The sequence below is a fragment of the Dioscorea cayenensis genome, chromosome 1 (assembly GCF_009730915.1).
Source record: "Dioscorea cayenensis subsp. rotundata cultivar TDr96_F1 chromosome 1, TDr96_F1_v2_PseudoChromosome.rev07_lg8_w22 25.fasta, whole genome shotgun sequence".
In the NCBI taxonomy this organism is placed as follows: Eukaryota; Viridiplantae; Streptophyta; class Magnoliopsida; order Dioscoreales; family Dioscoreaceae; genus Dioscorea; species Dioscorea cayenensis.
In genome coordinates, this window is record NC_052471.1 from 22,466,038 (window position 1) to 22,490,625 (window position 24,588).

General features: G+C 37.0%; 1 long non-coding RNA gene and 1 other non-coding gene across 5 annotated transcripts; one reads left to right on the top strand and one right to left on the bottom strand.

The window, feature by feature from the left end:
• Positions 1-864: 864 nt before the first annotated feature.
• On the bottom strand, positions 865-12,819 carry LOC120265543. Of its 4 annotated transcripts, none has more exons than XR_005537682.1 (5): positions 12,427-12,819; positions 12,267-12,353; positions 12,080-12,156; positions 8,964-9,134; positions 865-886 (listed from the first exon to the last, which is right to left on the bottom strand). It is a non-coding gene; the product is annotated as an uncharacterized LOC120265543 (long non-coding RNA). The 4 variants fall into 4 exon arrangements; XR_005537680.1 differs by lacking the exon at positions 865-886 and adding an exon at positions 8,132-8,180; XR_005537684.1 differs by lacking the exon at positions 865-886 and adding an exon at positions 8,132-8,180 and having other exon boundaries at positions 12,076-12,156.
• LOC120266543 lies at positions 5,632-5,738 on the top strand. The gene has a single exon (XR_005538198.1). It is a non-coding gene; the product is annotated as a small nucleolar RNA R71 (small nucleolar RNA).
• Positions 12,820-24,588: the final 11,769 nt, after the last annotated feature.

Sequence of the window (24,588 nt, forward strand, 5' to 3'; positions counted from 1 at the left end):
TACGTGTGTGAACTCACTCAAAAACAACCCAAGGTATACTCCTCAAAGTTCTAAGTACATGGGACTTATTTATCTACAAAAGTGACAACAATTTCAAAGATGGTAGTAGCTTCACACATCCTCTAAGGTAGCCCTTTCCAAAGCGGCCGCTAAGGTGGCTTTCACACTTTAGAGGTGGTAGCTCTTTATACCAGAGTGGTAGCTTTCACTCATCCTATGAGATAGCTCTTTCTCTCATTAGGGCATAGCTAGTATCCGACTTATGAGAGTAGCTTCATACTACATAGGTGGTAGCTCTTTCCACCCAACAAGCACAAATAAACAATAAAACTATTTTGTTCTTTCTTTTCATTTTCCATTTTTTTTTTGAGAATTTAGCACAAGAAAATAAACCTGACTAGTCACTTTAACATCGAACATGAGTTTCCAATAGAGTTCAAAGAGTGAGTAGTGCACTAAGTATAAATCGGGCAAAAATTCCTAGAAATTCAAGAAAGAACTAGAGCATGAAAACATTCAATGTTTGAAATTCTCCTAAACTCAAGAATACAATCATTGCAACTAAGGTGAACCGCCATTGGCTATGTGAGCATATATCAATCAAGAACAATAGAAAAGATGTGTGCACTATAAAACTCCCCTCCACACTTAAGTTGTACATTGTCCCCAATGTACACATTCAAGCTCACTCAAAATATAAATCATTCAAAAGCAAATGTGGGAGAAGCAATCAAAACAATACTCCCCTGACTACTAGTGTGACGTTTGATGAAGCTAGTTCGTTGGGAGTAGGGTTCCAACGGGTTGTGAAGCTCACACGGCCAAGTACCTCAGTACCTTGGCCGTGCCCATGACTAAGTCTCAATTCCCAAGAAGACAAGACCATCTGCACGCATACACGAGGGGGTTCAGTGAAGCTCAATAAAGACAAAATAAATCGAGTGTATATAAAAGATAAAGCAATGAATACAACTCAATGATGCAAAATGAAAATAAACTCAGAAGGAGAATCCTTTCTGAGTGAACAAGTCTAAAAACAAAAAAAAAATAAAAACAAAATGCAAGAAAGTAAAAGAAGGGAAAATTAAGTGTCAGTGTCGCTCTCAGGCGCCGGTGCTGCTGCAGCTGCTGGTGAAGCACATAGTGGGTCTACCGGTGCCGGGGTAGAGGATGGAGGTGCTATAGGAACTGAGGGGGACGGAGGAGTCCTCGGGCGCAATACAAATGATGAGGTGACGTCTCGCTCTAAAATCTGCTGTAAAAAGTCGAAACGCGCCATGAACTCTGTGTATTGAGTGGCCTGCGTAGCCCTAATCTCGGCAATTTCTGCTCGAGCCTCAGCCACCTCTGCCCGTATCACTCCTAAAGCGCTCTCGAGCCTCTCGAAACGATCATGGGCTCGAGATGGTGGAAACGTACGCACGGGGGGTGGTTCCTCTGCCACTGGAGGTGTCTCGGTCTCCATCGGTGCTGGTTGGGGTTCGGGAGCGGGCTGAGATGCCCCAGCTTCATCCTCGAATGGTATGTTCAGCACATAAACACCATTTGAATATTTACGGACTAACCCCATGAGCCTCATTGTCTCTAACCCAAGGGGTGCTGGTATTATCGCCTTCTCGGTTCCCCTGATTTTGTCTCGCAGACCCATCCCCACAATGAGTCTGGTAATATATGGACCTGAGAAGGTGACACCCAATCTAGAATATTGTCCTTGATGCTTCAGATACTCTGCTAAAATATGCCCCAGATGGACTGGTTCGTTCCGAACCATGGAGTACAAGTATAGAAGCTCTTGCTTGTTGATGACTCCCGTGCTATCACCGCGATCATTCACTGACCTGCTTATGATGGCGTGAAGATATCTGTAACTAGGTCGAGATAAACATGAGGCCTTAGACACTCCTAGTTCATATCGCCCCTTTCCACATAGTAATGTATACGCCTCAATGGGAGATAGACCCGACATGTCAATTGGAAGATTCTCATACTCCTCAGTTTCAGTATACTCTTCATCATATAGACCAAGTCTAGTGGAAAACTGTGTGACACTCATACTATGATATTGCACAAGGGCTCTGAACTGAATAGCGCCGACACTATCAAAATGAGCATAAGAGCGGTCGAACTCAAACGAAGCAAGTACCTCCAAAGTGAGTGCGCGGATAGCAGGATCATGAATATTCAATAACTTGTGTTAATTACCGACCAATAATAATTTCTCGACCTCGTCAGCCATGTCATCCGCTAGCTGCACCTTTCTAAGTAACCCAACATCCGGGATTCGCGTTTGACCAAACTTAAGCTTCTCTAACCGCTCAAACAAAGCTTTATCCGCAGGGAGTGTGAATTCCATGATTTCCGGCTCAGGGGCAGGCTTTCGAGGACGTTTGGCAACTGCTTTCTTCGATTTGGTGGCCATACCTGCATGTATTAAAAAGAAAATCAATCAATTCCATTTAGGCTGCAGGAAGATAACAACACACGGCCGTGCGAAAATTCCACACGCCCGTGCACATCCACGGGGTGTGGAAAACGCACGGCCCTTGTAGCCAATCTCCATGCCACACTCTCTATCTCAATTTCAGATCATCTTAAAGACAAATCATAACCATTTTAACAAGAAGATGGTGTGTATTACCCATTTCAATCGTGGGTAATCAGTTAGATTCAAATGAAATCGAAGAAGAGAGGAAATTAAGGCCTACCAACAAGCTGAACCTAAACACCCCTACAATCAACACAATGCGCAATCAATCGACTCGAGGACGACAGTAGGAGGGGACGAGAATGTCGGAAAAATGCTCTTTGGGCAGCTTAGGGTTGTTTGAGGAGAAAGGTGTGACTGTTGTATTGGGAGAGCGGACGGTCTTTTAACTCCTGGAGATCCACACGGGCGTGCGGGAATCGTCCACGCCTGTGCGCCCTCAAACGAAGGATCCACAGTGGTAGACGCATGCCCCTGTGGCATCGCTGGATATTTGAGAAAAATATTATACACGCCCGTGCAGAAATTCCGCACGGCCGTGGACATTCACACGACTAACTCACAGCGGCGGTTACACGCCCCTGTGTCTTCTCGGGATGGAGAAGACTCCTCTGTAGATTTTCGCACGGGCGTGCGGAAATTACCCACGCCCGTGCATGGTTCATAAGGTTACCCACAGGGGAGAGTCCACGCCCCCGTGTGCTCTCGGGAAAATCCGCCCAACTCTGCAGGAATCCACACGCCCGTGCGGAAATTACCCACGGGCGTGTGACAGTCGCATGGTCGTTCACAGGGGCAGCCGCACGCCCGTGTGCCTTCTCTGGATGAGCTCGCAGTATACACCCACGGGCATGTGGAAATTCGACATGCCCGTGTGTTTTCTCTGGATGACTTAGAAAAATCTGCAGGCTCTGCAGAATATTTCTGAACATGTTTGTACACTCAGAGCCTGCCCTATTATGCAAATTTTAACAGTGAAAAACACAAAATAGAACCCAAACGACCAAACTTTCGCCAATTCCTCAAAAAGCACACGATGACTTTAAAAACCCACAATAAAATTGCAGCACAAGCATCTAAAAATTCAGACATCAACACTTAACGATTTATTCATGCAAACGAGCTAAACTAAAAGATAAGAAAACAGTAAAAACTTGGGTTGCCTCCCAAGAAGTGCTTGTTTAACGTCACTAAGCTTGACGTAACTTGTCTTACCTCACGGGGGTTCATGAATGAAAGACGCCCTCTTACCCATGACTTGGAAGCGTGATGTGCAAAGTCCCTTGAGGGTAGAGGGTGTATTATCGGGCTTCGGACCACCTAGTAATTGTTCATCCAACCTTCTTGGTTCATGTGCGTCTCCAACAGTCTTGGAGTATTTTCGGTGGTGTCTCCTAGCCCTCTTCATTTTCCGGAGCACCTTCTTCAATATCCCCGGAGTAGATGTTACTTTTTCAGTCTACCCAAGCATCATGACTTCTTCATTGCTCTTCTCTTGGTCGAACAAACCTTCATATGGATCCGGGTTGAACATTTCCTGCATGTATTCATCAACAAGCTCATCAGTAGTGTCTAGTAAATACAAAGTGTCATCAAAATCGAAAGAATGCCGCATGGCTTCAGCAAGGCGGTAAGTGAGTTTGTCATCTCCAACTCTCAATGTGAGCTCTCCGCCGTCCATGTCAATCAATGCTTTGGAAGTCCGCAAGAACGGTCTCCCAAGTATCAAGGGTACATCCGTATCCTCATTGACATCTAGCACTACGAAGTCAACCGGAAAAATGTACTTGTCCACCTTGATAAGCACGTCTTCAATGATACCTCTCGGATGTTGTACTGTTCGGTCCGCCAATTGTAAAGTCATCCGAGTAGGCCTAGGCTCTCCCAAGCCTAGCTTTTGGAAAAAAGTGTATGGCATAACATTGATACTTGCCCCTGAATCCACCAATGCCATTTCCTCACCTAAGTTGCCGATGTTACACAGAATGATGAAGCTTCCCGGGTCTTTCTTCTTATTCGGCATGTTCTTTTGCAGCATCGCTGAGCATGAAGCATCTAGCACCACTGAAGCACTCTCCTCCAACTTCCTCTTGTTAGTCAACAAGTCTTTCAGGAACTTCGCATACTTAGGCATTATAGCTAATGCCTCTACAAAAGGAATGTTGATGTGGAGTTGCTTGAATAAACTCAGGAACTTCTTATACTGTTCATCCCCTTGGTCATTTTTCAATCTAGAGGGATAAGGGATTCTTGGCTTGAAAGGTGGGGATGCCACCTCTTTCTCTTTCTTTGCTCCCTCCTCAACCTCTACAACCTCGGGTGCGTGTTCTTTCGGCTTCTCACTCGGAAGCCTTCCTTCAACCTCATGACTACTTCTCAAAGTGATCGCCTTCATATGTTCTCTAGGGTTGGTTTCCGTATTGTTTGGTAAACTTTCATGTGGCCTTTCGGAAAGAGACTTCGCAATTTGCCCCACCTGATTTTCAAGGTTGTGCAAAGAAGCAGTGTGGTTGCGAAGTGTAGCCTCGACTGATTCAAACCGTGTATTTACAGATTGAACAAATCTAGCCAAGTGCTTCTCTAAATCCGTCATTCGGGTTTCCAAGCCTGAAATTCTGTTTTCCACTTGAGGTGCTTGTTGTTGTTGTTGGAAACCCGGTGGCCCCATGGCCTTTTGTGGTCCTTGATTACTCCATGAAAAGTTGGGATGATTCTTCCAACCTGAATTGTAAGTATTGCTATATGGGTTCCCTTGAGGTCTCATGCCATTACCTACAAAGTCATTGTTTTCCACTGAAGAAACATCACCAAAAGAGATCGGGCAATCGGAGGGAGCATGTCCTCCACCACAACCGGTGCAATTGGTCACGGTCACAACTCTATTCGAAGTTATGAGATCTAGCTTCTTACTTAGACTCTCTACTTGCGCCGCAAATGAGGTCACCACACCGATTTCATGGATACCGGCCACCTTTTTCTTCTCCCTAGCATTCCATTGGTAACTATTTAACCCTATTTCCTCAATTAATTGACGAGCCACATCGGGGGTTTCGGTACGTAAGGTACCTCCTGCTGCCGCATCCAAGAGTTGCATTGTACTCGGGTTCAAACCATTGTAGAAGGTTTGAACAATCATCCACTCCGGGAATCCATGTTGCGGACACTTTCTCAGGAGCTCCTTGAACCTTTCCCATGTCTTGAATAGAGACTCCAATTCCAACTGAACAAAAGACGAGATCTCATTCCTAAGCTTTGCTGATTTTTCGAGAGGGAAATAATGGGCTAGAAAAGCTTCTACCATCTCCTCCCATGTAGTGATTGATGCTCTAGGTAATGAGTGTAGCCACTGCTTCGCTTTCCCCTTCAAGGAAAATGGGAAGGCACTCAATTTGATGGCATCATCCGTAACCCCATTTATCTTCCGCATGTCACACACCTCGAGAAAGCTCCATATATGACTATTTGGATCCTCATCGGCTAAACCGTTGAATTGTGCGGACTGCTGCAGCATATGGATGAATACCAGCTTTAGCTCAAAGTTCTGAGCTGTAATCGGAGGACGCACAATACTCGATTGCGTCCCCAACACTAAAGGTCTGGCATAGTCGGATAGTGTTCGCTGTTGTTCATTCTGTCCTGCCATGTTTTCAGATTCCTCTCCTTCCAAATCAGCTGAATTATGCTGTTCTTCCACAGGTTCTTTCCCTTTTCTTCTAAGTGTACGTTCAAGCTCAGGGTCTCCTTCAATCAATATTGATGGATTCCCTCGGGTCATAACCTGGAGCTGCAACAAAAAGGAAAAAAAAGAAAATCAGAACAATGATAGAATGAGAAGATATGAAACAAAATGTATGGTGAAATAGCTAAGAAAACAAAGTGCAAAGTATCTCTAAATGTCTATTCCCCGGCAACGGCGCCAAAAACTTGACAAGGTCCCCTTGCGCATATCCCGCAATTGCACGGGTTTGTCAAAGTAATAATCCCGGGTGAGCGGGTATCGAATCCACAGGGAGTAGGGAATAAAAAATACTTAATTCGATTCTTAGCTATGTGAAAGATCAATGATAATAAGTGTGATAATGATTCAATTCTCAACAATAAAAGCAACAAGTAAGAGAGCAAAAGTAAAGAAGGGGGTAAGGCAATCGATAAAGATGGGATACCCGGATAATACTCCGCCTAGGATAATTGTTTCAAGTGCAAGAACCCTCTATTATGCTTCCTAATCAATGCAATGATGAGTGGTGGAAATCCTTAATTACATAGTCCCAAATCTAAGGTCAACTATGCCTAACTCTATACATGTCCCGGAGGAGAAATCGAACAATCTCAACACCTCGCACTCGCATAGAGTTGCAATGAACTCTAGGGATTCCAAGTGATAAATCTCTTCCAAATTATAGACCTAACCCTTTGGTCCAGGTGAAAGGTCCCTAACCACAATTGAGCCCTAGATACTAAGATCACCTCAACGCTTCACTCCATTGCACGCGCAACTAAGCCCCAGCGGAAGTTCATCCCTTAGACCATTCACTCTATTATGGCCGCAAAGAACTCGAGGAACGGAGGTAGAATCTATCATACCGGGAGGGAAAGGTGACGCTCCCTGTAGCTCTCGACTCACCCTCTCAACCCTCTCCAACCTAGCTTTGTCTAACGCTTATGGTGTGTCACTCACTCACAAGGTTACCAACAAGAACTCTCAACCCTAGTGTCACTCTAGGGAAATGTTCATACAATGAAGCATTCAAGGTTGGAACTCACAATAAACATCAATTTATTGAAAACATAATAAAGAGGTTCAAAAGAAACAAATACATCCTAGGGTTCACAATACCCGAGTACCCACTAGGGGTTTAGCTCTCCATGGAGCTAAGTACAATCAAAGAAATAGAATGTAAAAGCAATGAATCTATAAAGAAACCCCCTCGATAATCGTGTCGATGGTCTTGTGGAAAGTCTTCTACTCGTCGTCCAAGGATTCCCTCGTTCGGTATAGGATACGTCTTGACGGAAGCTCCCCTACCAACCTTCTTCCTAAAGAATGACGATGTCGTAGCCGTAGAACCTCTCCAAAACCTTGGCCAATACCCCTCGAAACCCTAGCCGAAGCCCTCTCTCAAGTTGGGGAAAAAGTTGGAGAAAAGAATACCAAAAATCCGAGCTGAATCGGCTTTTAAATAGGGCTAGAATCGGGTGACTACGCAGGGCGTGGATGCTCCAGCGCCTCGGCGGACTTTCCACACGGGCGTGGATAATTTCCACACGCCCATGTGGATTCTCTGCTTTCTCGGTTTTTTTCGCCGATCGTGAGCAAGTCTTTTGCTACGATCACATACTACAATGTTGCTACGATTGCTGCCCTACATGATGTCGACCGAATAGCTTCCCAATTCCATACTTTCATCGGGGTAACGCAAACGGGCACACGTTCACGTCGTGGATCACTTGCTTCTTCAAGTGTGTGCATGTTGGTGAAACTCTTGTTCTATGTGCATAAGTCGGAATGCTCGAGTGTGACTGCCTTTGTGCCCCTCCAAATGGATGTGCCAACTCGAATATGAGGAGGTTGGCACACACTCTAGCATCTCACATCGACCTATGTATTCGCATTTGAACCTTAGCAAGATTTCCTCCAAAATAGGTGCATTGTGATCCATAATGGCCTATTTCCGTCATACTCGGCCTCACAACCCTACATGCATAAAAGTAACATAAAAAACACACATATTAGTGTAAAAACCCGAGAAAAATAATGCTCAACATAAGAAATGAACGCTTCGCATTCGTATCGCACAAGCACTTATCACAACGGTTCCACACCGTTGCCTAACAATTCCAATTGCCTTTGTCTTTTGTAGCGGGTTTTAATTATGCAGCGATTGCTTCATATACTACAGCGGTTTATTTTGCAATGGTTATTTTATATAATGCAACAGTTTCAAAATATCTACCACAATGGTTTGTTAATATCTATTGTATCGGTTTTGTAATATATATTGCAGCGGTTTTGTAATATCTATTGTAGTAGTTTGGTAATACATGTTGCAGCGGTTGTGTAAAAACTATTGCAATGGTTTCATTTAATCTATTGCTGCGGTTTACAATATCTCATGCAACAGTTAATTGTAGTGATTTTGTAATCCTGTACCATTTTACAAATAATAATTTTAATAATTTAATTCAATAAAATTATAACATTATCAAATATCATCTGAAAATGTAATAAACACTTAGAGCCAACAACATCACATTAAAATTGACAAAAAACATTCAATAACATAAGAATTTAAGGAGAAAACTAGTTAATACAAAACAATTTTGAAGTTAATACAAAACAAGTTATCTTCTGTGTTGTGCTTGGGCAATGCATCCTTGAACTTCTTAATCTGCAACATGTTAATTATATTCATAATTCAGAAGAAAGGTAATATGATTTGTAAAAAACTGAAAACTCGGTGGGAAGATAGAGAAATACTCTTATAGTTGCATTGGTGCAGCTGAAACTACAAAGTCGGCCATGAGCTCTCCTGTAGAACCTAAAGTAGGGGAGAACATAGACATTCAAACTATAACACATTGACTTATGCTCTTCATAGTTCACTTGGAGGAACAAAGCATCTAGATTCAACTCTGCAAACTGGCAAATCTACAGACAAGTATATATCATTATAAACATAATTCAACAAACAAAAAAAGAAAAAAAAAAAAAAGAAATACAAAAAATATAAAAATAAATAAAAAGTAAAATTATAAATTATAAATAAAAAACAATAATAAGTAATAAATTAAAAATATAACAATAAAACAATAATAAGTAATTCACTATATATCACTAAGAACAATTGCAAATATAAGACAAATTAAAGATCTCACTTCAAAAGTAAGATTGCATGAGCAACAAAAAAGAGTGTTTTCACCTTTAGACTTGATGAAGCATAAACAATACGCTAAAGAAATATTCTTCATTGCATTCAAGTTTAAAAATAAAACTTTCTTTTTTCTTCTTCCCAATTATTCCTTGATTTTTTTTATTTTTTTATTTTATTTGATGGCTTCTTATGCAATTCCTCTATTAGGTGATCCAATGAGTTAATTTCAACCATTAAACACGACTTAATGCAATGGTGATCAGGAACAAGTGTTAGTAAGTTAACAAGTAATGGGTCTTCAAACATAGTTATTGGACTCCAGATGGGTTTATGGACCCAATATATCAACACAAGCATCCATTCACTCTGTACATGGCAAGCTTATGCCATGATTAGAGCCTAGCAATACTGTTTATATGTGTCGCACACCCCTCTTAATTAATTAAAATCAATTTTTTTTTGCTTGGCTCCTGATCATCTTGCATAATAAAATCCTAATCCATCAAAATCTGGTTAATTAAATGTGTGGCTAGCAAAGCACTACCCTCACGTTCCTAGCTACTTAATTTGCAAGAATTACCTAAAAAGCATGCATGTATCTTAATTTGCTAAATTTCCAAGTATGCCTTATAGATTTTATCATTTTAGTTTGCTTGGGGGGTTTCGTAGTTCTTTATCAAAGTATATATGTGAAAAGCATAAGATGGCTGAACTTACAGCAAATCATGATCAAAATTGAAGCAAAAATACTAGATCAAAGAGATGAGCATTCAAGGAGGAGAGAAGAATAAAAGATAATTAAACAATCCTTAAGCAACAAATTATATTCCTTAGCTATTTATTAACAGACAAGGAGAACTATATATACTACACAGGACATGAGGGTCAACTTCTAAGACTCACTAATAGAAACTGTATTAAAGACCAAACAAATAACAGAGAATCATCTTTAATATTCTTAACAAAGTACAGATGCATGTTCTAGCAATTACTTCATTAAGTCTAAAGACACTTAATTCTTGGCAAGGTTGAAATCGAATTCTCTATGTAATCTATTTTTTGCATGACATTTGTTGTTGGTCATACTTATATTGTTCGGGCCTCCACAACAAATGATACTAATTAAGAATCTATGCTACACTTTCTTCTTTGCTCAACAGTAGAGGCTATATAGCGTTTGTTTGAAAAGCCTTTCCAACAACACTATACCATATCACACACAAAAAATGATTCAGGAAATTCATCCTTAACAGAAAATACACAAGGAACTCTTTCTAAATGCAACCCCTAATGTTATCTCTGTAGGTGAAATCAAAAGGTACATGAATGCATGAAAATCAAATCATGAACAGTAGAGGCTATGCATAAAAAGAGATTGTGAGTTTTAGATCAGAAAGCAAAAGAAGATTAATTGAAATATTTATATCAAAATAAATAAAGAGATAAAGAAGGTATATATATATATATGTAAAATAAAGTCTAAAATGAATATTGAACGTAGTAAACAGCTGAATTATGAAAGTGGGAAACCTTGTATTTCTCCTGTTTGATCTATCTGTCGGTGGACAAGTACAAGATAAGAAAAGTTTGGTTCTAATATGAGATTTTGGCTCTACCTCTATAGAAGGAGAACATCATGCATAACTAATTAAATAGCCTCCAAAATAGGTGGATCTCCTCTTCAAGTAGAAAATTACAAACATAAATAATCAACATGTTTAACCATAACTAATTAAATAGCCTCCAAAATAGGTGGATCTCCTCTTCAAGGTCAAGAGCATGTTTATATAGGTGTTCTACAGCCATGGTTTTTGTGTAGATGCCTATATAAACCACAATAAGAAAATTCTTTACAACCTTGTAACAGAATACTACAGCCATGGTTTTCGTATAATTTGGAGCATCAATGATCATGTAGTTGTTCCTTTTGTTAACTCTCTATTATTGATCTCATGTGTACTAGCTCATGAACTTGGCTCTACTTTTATCTTCAATGAATACTCCCCCAATCATGTCTTTATCACAATACAGTTCAACTTGATAATGTGTTATTATTGAAGACACTTGCATGCTAAATCAAGCATAACTAACACAATGACAATAAATTTGATAACTATATTTAAAAAAAAAGGGTAAGTAGAAAAACATAAGTAGGATTTGGTGTAATATATTCTTCATATGCACATGGAAAGTGATCATATTATACATAACTTTTGTTGAGCAAGTGGCAAAAGCAAAGTCCATAATTAAATTGTGTGACCTTCAATCTTGTTCACTTTTGCCAACTTCTTTACAAAGATTGTCAACTTATATAGGCTAAACATCATATTTATCTTTTTGATCTAATGATCTAGCAATCCTAAACATTCTTAGTAGATCCTGATTCCTGATTATATTCTACACTTGTTGTTCTTTGATTATACATGCATCCAAGTTTCTAACGGGTAGATATTGCAAATAAGGAACATCATGCATGAGTTATAATTAATGCATGATAAAATTTAACTACTATATTAATTAGTTGGAGATAGATATTGTTCTATGGTCACTTACACCAATTGAATTATATCTAATGGAATATGCTATTCCATGACCATTGTTTTCTCAATAAAAGAAAAGAATCATCCATTAATTTCCAAGAAGTCTCAAACTCTCACTTTATCATGTACTTGATGGGATAACATAATCAAAGAACATAGTAATGGTAGTGCCACTTACTAACCAAAGTTTTGAAGTGATAAATAAATCCTTACACTTCACTACCCCATCTTCAAACAACTTCTTCAAAGCCAAGCCAATCTGCATTTGACTCAATTAATATCATCTTACATCCATTAGATGAGCAAAGAAATAACATAAAGAACATGCAAGTCACCAAGTTAATTGCCAAGAATTCACTGACAACAAACCTTTTCTCGATGTTGATCGATATGTGAGCACAGGCAAGAGAATCGCCACCGAAGTTCCAACAATAGCAAGCACAAGCTTCAGATGATCTGCAAAAGAAACCAACAAAACACATTAATTCTCCAAAAATTTAAATAAATTTGCCATAATTTGAGCACCAACCCTTGCGATCACTATTTGGGCCTTCCGAACAGCCCAACAGCCATATCCATCGCTGGCATTCCCCGGAGTGGAGATCCAAGACGCCTCGGGGCTTCTTTCCAGTGACGCTATGACCATAGAACAGCAGGCCTTCCGAATTGGTATCAAAGAACGGGAAAACAAGCTCCGTGGAGCGTCGGAAGGGAGGCCACGGTGTCGATGGTTGGGAAGTGAGCCAGAGGCAGTGAACCCGAGGGAGGAGAACATCACCTCCACGGGGGTTAGGGCTCCATCTTTGAGATTGAGTGAGAGAAAAACAGAGAATCAATGACTCATGAGCATTGCCTCCGCTGATCTGATGTTTTAGAGAAGAAAAGGGAGAGAAACCCGAGGGGGGAATGAGGAGACTCTAGGGATTAGGCTTTCTTTATATATATATATATATATATATATATATATATATATATATATATATATTTGTTTTGCGAAAGCTTTGGATTGGGAATGGATTGGGAATGGGCCCAACGCTTTGTTTGGTTGGCGAGGCCTGGGAATGTGGGAGGAATCATGAGGAATGAGATGAGGGAGAGGGTTGATTGGCATTCACCCCAATTGGTTGAGGAATGCCCAATCCGGATTGTGAAATGTCCATTTTACCCTTGACTTTTAAAACTTTATCTATATATATAGGAAAAAAATGTTGAGAACATAGTAAACAAATAATAATGATAACATATTACAAATAAATTAATACTATAAAAATACAACAACAACAATAACAATAAATTAAATTAATTCTAAAATAATAAAAATAAAATGATAACATTGTAACAAAACAACAATATTAATAATGAAGATTGATTGTAAAAATTAATTATAAAAATTAATTATAAAAATTAATTATAAAAATAATTATGACAATAATGACAACATATTACAAATAAAATAATATTATTGGCCAATGTATTTATTTAAGGAGTTTTGTTTAATATTTAAAATTTGGGATAGAAATTATTATAATTTTGTTTTTTAAATTGAATCATAAAATTTATATTATTATTTGGTATGCATAATAATTACAAATATTATAATTACAATAATTTTATTTATTTATTTTTATCTAATATAAATTAAAAATATTTTAAAAAATAATTAAAATCAAATATTTATGAGAAAAAAATACATTCTTTTTTATGGACTATTTATCTGTAAACATTTCCCTAGATAATCCATAGGTATAATTTAAACAAAAAGTTCAAATATTTAATTAACCAGGGATTACCTATAAATATGTTGCCCACAAAGGTAATTTGTGAGTAATCATATTGCAAAGTTAAATTCCTTTTATGTTACCCCGGGATTTCCCACTACTGTAACACCCACAAACATTATCTTTTAGTAACATTCATTTTTAATATAGATATATTAAATATATTATAATTCAACATTTTTTATAAAATTTAATTTTTTATTTGTTTTAATATAATCAACATTATCTTTTAATAAATATTATAAAAACAATCAACAAACTAATATCCCCACTACATCTAAAATATAAACCCATTTATATTTATCTAAAAGATTGATTGGGAGATTAAGGAGATGGGTACAATAAACAAAAAGAAATTACTTTCAAAAGTATACTCCCACAAGTAAAAATACTATTCTTAATTTATTTATCTATACCATTTATTTTAAACAAATGATATTTTTTATTATTTCTTAAATTTATTGATTTTGTCATCTATATGTATAAATTTTATAAAACTTGCATTATTTTCACATATGCAATGGCTTTAAAAAACCACTGCATATCATAACACATGCAGCGGTTGTAAAAAACCGTTGCATATGATAACCCATCTGCAGCGGTTATTAAGAATCGTTGCATTACAATACATATGCAGTGATTATGAACCGCTGCTTTTTTTTTAACATTTACAACAATTGTATAACCGCTGCATATCTATTTTAATATGTAGCGGTTTTTGCAACGGATTGAGTCAAATGTAATATTTAGTTGGAAAATTGACTACAATGATATGAAATCGCTACAAAACCACTGCAATAGATAGTCTATTGTAGCAGTTTTATAACCGCTGCATAAGTGTAGTTATGTAGTCAGTGGTAATTTTAAGGCCATGAAATTATTTAACAAGATGAGCCATTTGGGAGATTTTGCTTCTTACAAGGAGAATATCTTATTGGTTATAAATGGGAATGAGTACAAATGTGAAATAATTTAACCCCTAATTAGTCTCTTGGACCTTTCTTAAAATAGTTTATATGGAAGCATACCTAAAGAGTTAACATATCTTCTTGGATTAAAGAGACTAAATTTATCTGGAAATAATCTTATTGGAGAGATTACAAACAAGATTGGTAGAATGCCATGAACTGGAATTTCTTGATTTATCTAGAAATAGCATGTCGGGAGTAATACCTACTTCCTTGAGTAATTTGGACTCTTTGGGGCACTTGAATTTATCATAAAATAATTTGTCAGGAGTAATTCCTTTTGAGAAACACCTAACTACATTTCGATGATCCATCTATCTACATTGGCAATAATGATCTTTGTCGTCCTCCTTTAATGATTTGTTCAATGGAGAAAGGGCCAACAACTCCAACAGGTGCTGATGAAGAAAAAGATATATGACTTTATCTTATCATAGGCTCAGGTTTTGCAACTGGTTTATGGGTAGTTATTATTATTATTATGTTGTTCAAGAGAACTTGGAGGGTTTTATATTTCCAATACATAGACAGTGTGCATGATCGGGTTTATGTGGCAATTATTTTGTGAAGTTCACTATGTTAAAGAGGAAATATCAAAGCTTCAGATGCATTAACACCTTCAATTCCAATTAATTAAGGTATTGTACTAAATTAATATGTTTCCTTGCACGTTCATTTTATATATCGATTTCCTTGAGTTTAATCTCTTGATATGTCTCATTAGTATTTTTTATGCAGGTTCCACCAATAAATTAATTTTTATTTTAATTTTAAATGTTAATGTTAGGCGGTTACGTAAAAACCTTTTTATATTCTATTATTTTTTTAGTTTTGAAACCCTACTCGTATCTTCACCTCCTTCCATTTTAGATCACCGTTTAGGGAAAAGAGAGAGACCTAGCCTCATCTTTCTCTCCCTTTTTGAGTGTGGTGTCGGCGGCAAGGGTGGGAGAAGGGTTTTGTCATCCACGGTTGGTTCATTTTTATTATTGAGCAAAGCATCCTTTTCCTTAAATCTTTGGTCAAGTTATAGAATATTAAATTGTTGTTTTCTAGATCTTGACATGACTGGTGTGTTGTCTTTTGATGTGATTGCAGAAATGAAGGTTTTTTTAGGGTTTTGTTTGATGTTCTTGTTTAGGGTTTATGTTATGCGCTTAATAGTTCAAATATCTCAGGATTAAACATGCCATTGAGGTGATTTTTTTATGAGTATATGTGTGTGTGTGTGTGGGTTACAGAGCCAAAAAAAAAAAATTGCAGAAAAATTCAAAACTAGATGCAAACCTGCAAATACTAGAAAAAGATATTGCAATTAAGTTCATAGATGATTATGATCGTAATTAAGTAAAGTTTGTAATCTTCTTGTTGAAATCTTGCATCAGGTGAATCTGGAACCTTTATTTGTCCGATGAACATGATTAGATGTTAAAGATAACTTTAGTTGTTGTTTTGATGTGAGGTTTGGTTGCTTTGGATTAGAGATGCTATTATTGACATATCATATTAAAGAAGAGTATTTCTGTTAGTCCTCGGAACTCGTGCGTGAGTATTAGAGATAAGCTTTTTGTGTTTTGAATATCAATGTTGTGGAAATGGAGAGTTTCCATGCCCACTTATATTTATATATTACTCGTGGTATGAGTAGATTTAGCATGTTAGTGTCAGGTTGGAAGTCTATAACTTGAGAAATTTATGTGTAAAACTTATGTGTCATTTTGCCTAGATATGTTTGAGCTTCGTGACTTGTAATTATGGCTAGGGGTTTAAAGAGTATCTTCTTATAATAGAGTTGTTTGTAAAAGTTATTACTCTTTGTGCTTTATTAGCCATGACAGAGTGAGGCTAATAGCATTTTATTCTAATTATAGCAAGACATACCGAAGAGGTTGGACTTGTTTAGGCTTGAAATTTCTAGACATTAGTGTAGGTAAGTAAATCACCTATAAATATTAATATATGTATGTATTCTTGACACTTGCTAAATTTATAGTTAAATAATTTCTTTTATCATTTAGTTACGGGGTATTTTATTAGTAAATTATTATTTCTTTAATCAACATTAATTTCTGAATTATATTTTGTTTAATTTCTGGGTATTATTTTATTTTCAAAATTAATTAATAATTTGGTAATTTTTAGTTTATTTGATAATTATTTTATTTATTCTGGTTAATTATATGTTTATTTTGAATTGTGAAAGAGAATAGAATTCTGACAATTATATTAATTTTCTAAATTATTTAATAATTTAATTATTTAGTAAATTTTTCTATATTATCTTTTACTGAGTTAGCTAATAATTTTTTTTTTTGAATTCCATTATTTGTATTTCTCTACAGTATTTTTGGGTATTTAATTATTGTACAATTATGATTGAAAATAACTGGCTTATTTTGTTATAAAAGTTGGGATCATACGAATACGAATACTTTTTCTTGGTGGATTGCTCTGTCTTTGCTCGGTATTGACTTTGATGATTTATTATTTTGCAAACATGAAATATTTTGATATAGAAATTAGTCCCTAATTAATTATGCACTTAACCCTGTTATTGGGGATTAAACACTGACCGTGTCGACATGTACTTCTGACATAGAAATTATAGATTTTGCACCATTCCGTCGGTGAAGAATAACGACCTTTAACATTTTGGATCTGGTCACTGAGGATAAACAGATGAGCTCTGAAATCTGACTTGGGTCACCCAGTTTAAACAAATGAATTCTGATGTTTTATTTTGGTATTAGTTATTTGGGGGACTTATATGCTCGTTATTTTGATAAATTGTATCTATTTTGAAATATTATGATTCCTGGTTTCATTTTGATATTTACTATGCAATGTCACACTCGAGTATGTTTTTGAAATTATTGAATTTTTTTTTGTGACACTGATAGTTTTAGTGGTTGCTTATTGGGCTCCCAAGCTCATTAAGTTGTTCTTTTTCTCTTTCAGATCAGGAGTAGGGTTGTGTGGTGGACAGCTTAGCGGGGACATTGAGGAAGCTGCCGTCTAATTGTTTAGTGAGTTAATGAATTTCCTTACTTGTGGACTTAGATCTTCATGTTTTGTTTAATTGATATGCTAGCCATTGTTATTTGATTTCGTTCTATTTTGAACACTGTATCTTTCCTTTTCTTTTGAAATTTAGTACTTATGTCAGATGTTTTTTCTCTAGTGTGAGACAGGTACTGAGGCCTTGCGTGGCTACTTGGTTACGGCCTTGTAGGTATGCGGCCATTTGTCAATGCTTCAGGCTTGGGGTGTGACATTTTTTGTCAATTGGTTATGTAAGTGTAACCTTTTAATTTCAATATGATCTTTAGTATATTAGTGAACATTTTCAATAGGAGTTGTTAATCATAGGTTATTTACTTATCATCTTTTCTTTTAAGCTCAGGAAACAAAGAGAAAAATACCTTTTGGCATTTAAAACTTAGCTTTCTGTATTGGCTTAGTTGATTTCAACGTCTTAAATTTAACTAAAGTTTTCTTGATTTCTTTATTCTTCCTTTGGATCAATCTAACATGCTTTATTATTTGTTTCAGATGGCAAAGATGAATTTAAATAAATTAAAGGAAAGCATAATCTTCTGCTTAATTTGGGGATGATTTCTCTATGTCTCAACATATATGGAACTATTTCAAGCCTTGATGCACCAGCCTTTTTTTCCTTAGTTTGAAACAGTTAAGCTTTGTGTTTTAAATTTTAGTTTTTATTTCTCTATTTAAATGCAGTTTGATTTAGTATGAGTGGAAATTTAATTAGTCGTTATGAAAGAGCGTGATTCTATTTTGTTTTGGTCATTAATATGGTATAGTTTCTCTTTCTAGATGTTTCTTTAATTCACTTTTCACATATTTGGTATTTATTTTATTTTTTCTTCCCCAAAACTATAAAAGTGAAAAGTTTTTGATGATATGTTTCTTGCCCTATCATTCATGTCATCAAATTTTCAGTATATACTTAATTTAGTGAGAATCACATGTATATATACTATATATATATATATATATATATATTTATTCATGTTTATCCAATCAGAAATAGAGGAGAAATTATGGCAATTGTGAGCTCTTCATTCTTTGAATGATACATGTTTTTAATAACATAGTTTAACTTTGTTACAATATTCATCATCATATAACAAAAAATTTACAAACTTTACAATCATAATACAAGTATATGATGTAAATAGTGTTGTTACATGCCCATGGACATACATACATAGTTTGATGGTGACATTTAGCTGAGTTTCATATTGCAACCACAAAAATCAAGGTATATTTTTGAGGTAGTGATGGTACCGCACTTTCCATCTCAAATGGATGGTTAATTCTTGATATTAATTAATTTGCTCATCTATTGTGTAGGGATATTATAGATATATCATCTCTTAATTTCTATCAAGTTATGCAAGCAAAAGGAATATTATAATCACACCCGCAGCGACACCAGTGTCTGTTACCATGATTTCTTAACAGAGATTTACGTTTCTTTATAGTGTAGTTAGACATTATTAATTTATGGTGCATAAACTCAGTTGGACTTATTTAAGGAGAAGGCCAATAACTAATTTAGAGGCTTAATATTTGTTGATAAGTTCACACTTATTCAAAGCTATTCCTTATCATTGGATTTATTTTAATCTAATGGTTGGAGACTTATCTATATATTAGAAGCTTTATGTGAAGTTTTGAATGCAAGGAGAAGAAGAAGATGGCCTTCTCATTGGAGTACAAAGAGCTTCTTCCTGTGTGGCAAATGTCTACTTTTAAGTTGTAGGTGTTGTATCTGATTTGGGCTGTAAATGAGCCGAGCCGAGCCGAGTATCACCAGGCTCGAGCTCGGCTCGAATATATTATTCGAAGGCTCGAGTTCGGCTCGAGCTCATTCGAGCCATTTTTTTTGTGCTCGAGCTCGGCTCGTTTAAGCTTGAGTTAGGATAATATATATATAATATAAGTAATTTAATATAGCTATATAATTATATATATTTTATAATTAATATATAAATAATTTAATATTATATATATAAGCTCGTTTAGGCTCACGAGCCTCACGAGCTGAGTATGTTTGAGCTCGAGCTCAGCTCGACAACATAAACGAACAGCTCGAGCTCGGTTCGGCTCGTGAAAAATTAAATCGAATTCGAGTACTAACCGAGGCGATCTCGAGTAGTTCACGAGTAGCTTAGTAGCTCACGAGTAGCTTGGCTCGTTTACACCCCTATATCTGATTACTTGCTTATAATCATAAGATTGGCATTGGATCTTACTGTAATTAATTGTAATTTTCAAATGATAGTGAAACTACTATTAACATTGTTGTTATGTGGATGTAGGTCTTGTTGAAGCTAAAGACTGATGTAAGAGTGCAAAAGAAGTTGCCTTCGTATGAGACTAATCATGTCCAAATGAACTTTGTGTGCTCTCATACACCTGGAAGTTGATAAGTTAACTTTACCTTTATGTTTAGCTGTTAAGTTAGAGTATGGTACTTAACTTTTTGGTCAGCTTTAGTTGACAATGTTATCATGTTAAGTTCATCTATATATGCTATTTGTTTGTTTGTGTTTTGAAGTAGAATGAAAACCTATCTTATTATTATGAGAAATTTGGACTTCATTCTCAACAAAGTGACATTAGAGAAAAGGTTACTCCTCTCCTCTTCTTCAAGCCAAAAAGCATCTTTTGTTCTTCAACAATGAGTGAAACCAACTCTCAACTTCCTGTGTAGATACTCAAAGAGGGAGTGAGATATGAGAGATGGGTATTAAAAATGAAAACTTTACAGAGATCTCTGAGTGTGTGGAATCAAGTAGAGAAAGGCCTAGCTGAAGGAGAAACAAATGAGCAAAAGTTGAAGAAGGATGCTAAAGCCTTCTTCCTAATTTAGTAAGGTGTTGATGAAGATACCTTTACAAGTATTGAAGGAGCCACCACTACCAAAGAAGCCCGAGACATCCTCAAGGCTGAGTTTCAAGGAGACAACAAACACATGATTCTTAAGGCACAGAACCTAAGGCATGACTTTGAAGTCATGCAAATGAAGGCATCTGAAGTCATTCAGAGCTTTGTTGAATGAGTTCATGCAGCTATGAATTAGGTTTGTGCATATGGTGAAGATGAAACTGAATGGGAGGTTGTCACCAAAGTATTAAGAAGCCTTACCCCTAAGTACAAATTCATTGTGGTGGCTATCACTGAGGCTCAAGATATTACAAAGATGACTCTAGTTGAACTGAACAATGCGTTGCAAATGCATGAGGCTCAAATTTTTCACAGCTGAAGGCACTGAGGGAGCTACATTTCGTATCCATGATGAGGCCAAAGTAGAAGTAGTTAAACCTAGATTTGAAACTAGTGGACGAGGTTTCACTAGAGGTCTAGGTTGCAGAAGAGGAAGTGATAGAGGAAGAGGAAGAGGCTATGGTCATGGTGACAGGTTTAACAAGGAGGTGAGCAATGCTAATGCACCTAATGGTGAACAAAGACCTCAATGAAACTATATACAATGTCATCATTGTAAAAAGTATGGACACATTAAATCATAGTGTTGGTTTAAAGATCAACCATTGAATGAAGACACGGGTTTGGTTGCTGAAGAAGGTGAAACTAATAAGAACTACAACCTCTTCATGGTTCATTGTGAAGATGAAAAGCTCGAGCCGTCAGTATGGCTTATAGATAGTGGATGCTCGAACCACATGTCTGGACATAGGTGCCTTTTCAAGTCACTTGATGAGTCACAAACGCTCACATTAGGTAGGGAGATAATAAAGAAGTAGAGGTCCAGGAAAAAGATACTGTGACACTGAGCTCTAAAGATGGGAAAGCAAGGCTACAGCATTGGCCAACTCTTGGCTAGTAGTTGCATGGTTGTCTTTGATGACAATTGTTTCATAATCAAAGACAAGGCCACAGGATTACAACTTACATGTGTTCAGCGAATGAGAAATAATATGTTTCCATTAGATGTAAAAGAGGTTGAGGGTTTGATGGATGGGTTATGGGTGTCTAAATTATGCAAATATATAAGCATGCAAGTATGCATTTAACACTACAATTGGTCTATTATACCGCAAGTGTATGGGTCATCAAGTAATACCTCGTAGGTGAGAACGAGGGTCGTATTTCCCCAGGAATAGCGAGAGGCTCCTATTACTTCCTTTTCACTAATTCAATAACCTAATTGTTTACTCTCTTTCTTTAGTTTTACTACAACTCTATCAAATAATATAATTGGAGATGATGTTAAGCACACTTAGAAGGAGTTAGGAGTATGTACTATAAGTATATTCATTATTAATTATGATAGGCGTTAAATGTCAATCAAGTTCTAGGTTCTAACTGGGAGAATTCAAAGGCCTACTAGCCTCAATAAGTCATAGCGACTAGGTCTAAATCACTAGGAACTTAAGATGGAATCTCTTCCACCCCACCCTCCTAGGTTTGCCTTAAGTGGGGGGATTCCACGAGAAGAGACCAATCATACCCTAAGGCTAAGGGACAATCAATCCCTAATCCGAAAACCTAGCTATGCCTAACCTCTTAGAATATGCATAGATCTATCATGGCATGGCGTCATCAACATGGGGCATATCCTCCTCATCCACATCAACATGTAACAATCAATTAAGAACATGCAATGATTATGAAAACTAGAACAATTCGTATTAATCAATCAATATTCATAAATAATAACTGAGAGACCTAGACAAATAATTCCCATCAAATTAGATTCTTATGGATCATAACAAGAAAAGCATCAAAGCATAAGAGAACCACAAGATTAAATAAATAATAAATAAGCTTTTAATGTATTCCTAGACTAATTCCCTCCAATAGTTCTCTGAAGGTTGGAGATTAGAGTATCCCAAGATTATCCAGATGACGTGTGTCACTCACACCCCTCTGATGATGATCGTTTAAGATGCCTATCACGCGCGATCTTCTCCGATGATGCTCATTGAGGTACTCTTGAGAAATTCACCGGAATCCATTGGATTATGGAACACCGCTCAGATCTTCAGAAATCCGGCCACCCTAGGTTATTCGGCAAAAGAGTCTCTCTAAATTTAGAGAATACTGGGATATTTATAGTAATCGGCTCCGCCACGGCCTCACCATGGGCATTGTGATGTCCATTGTGAGTAAGTTGTTGCTTGAGCTCCAAGTCATGTCCTGACAATGGTCTTTAGGCATTATGTATTTTGACAACGGCTATTATGGACTTCACAATGCTGTTTTGAGGCCGTTATGGCTTCTATGTTGCTACTAGTGAGCTTATGCTGCCACGGTTTGATCATGGTAATGGTAAGTGTAGATAACGGGTGGTGTAAGTTGCCACAACGCCTACTGTGAGTTGTGGTGCAGCCTTAACTCAACAACTTGCTTTATTTTTCTTCAAAACATTCTTGAATTCGCTTCTTTCTTCCTAAAAAAAGAAATAAAGGTCATTGTGAACAAAAGAATGAAATTTTGTACTAATGAGATGCTAAACAAGTACAATTTCATGCTAAATACATTGTAAATAATATAGAAAATTTTGATTAGATTAGCACTTATCAGGGTTGTAACATGGCTCTAAGATCTACTAGTAACTCTACTCTATGGCACAAAAGATACGGGTATCTAAACTACAACGGCCTCAAACAGTTACACTCAGACAACCTAGTTAATAGGCTACCAACTATAAAAGGAGAAGGAGATTGTGATGAGTGTTTGTTTGGCAAACAAACAATGAGGTCTTTCCCTGTTGGTAGAGCAAGCAGAGCTAAGAGAAGCTTCAACTCATTAATGCTGATTTGTGCTGGCCAATGCAGTCAAGCTCTCTCGAAGGTAACAGATTTTTTGCTCTCTTTATGGATGATTGCACTCGCAGGTGTTGGGTGTACTTCATCAAACAATAATCAGACACCTTCATCATCTTTCTAAAGTTCCAAGCTACAGTTGAAAGGTAAACAAGACTCAAGATCAAAGCCCTTCTGATGGACATAGGTGGGGAGTTCACCTCACATGATTTTTCATCCTATTGTGAGAGAGTTGGCATCAAAAGGGATCTCACGGCTCCCTACACTCCCTAGTAGAATAGAGTTGTTGAAAGAAAGAACAAAAATATTGTTGAAATGGCCCAAAGTATGCTGAGGAGCAGTAACTTGCCTATTGATTTCTGGGCTGAAGCCATGGCGACTGTGGTATAACTCATCAACATCCCTCCAACATCTGCCTTGCAAAGAAACCACTCCATATGAAGCATGGTGAGGTGAGAAATCTTCTGTAAACCATCTTAAAGTATTTGGTTGTTTAGCTTTTTTTGCTTTAATTCCATCTAAAACACTGCAAAAGCTTGATGAAAAAACCAAGAAATGCATTTTTGTGGGTTATTATTTAGATTCCTAGGCTCTCAAATTGTACAATCCCTTCACTCAAAAAGTTATCATTAGTAGGGATGTGGTGTTTAGAGATAATTCATAATGAAGTTGAGAAGACAAATAAAAAGTAGCACCTAAAATTCAGCTGAAGGTATCAACTATAAGAGAAGAAGAGAGTGAGCAAAATTCCTTCCCATTAGTAGTGCAAGACACTCTCAATGAAGACCCTCTGAATGAAGATACTCTCACTGAAGCTCCACACAATGAAGCTATGTTGACTATGGACTCCCATCCAAGGAGGACTTGAAGCTTGATGGAGTTGTATGAGAACTGCAGTTTCATGCTAAATATTGCTGGTCCATGTTCCTATGAAGAAGTTGTCAAGGCATGAAGCTATGAAAGAGGAACTGGATGCAATTCATAGGAATGGAATGTGGGAGGTCTCAACACTACTTTCTAGGAAGAAACGCCGTTGGACGTAAACTACTTTTCTCCTTTATATCTCCCTTTTCACAATCGAAGTGGGCTAGCCCGATAAAGTGGGGTCAGGCAGGAAATCACATGG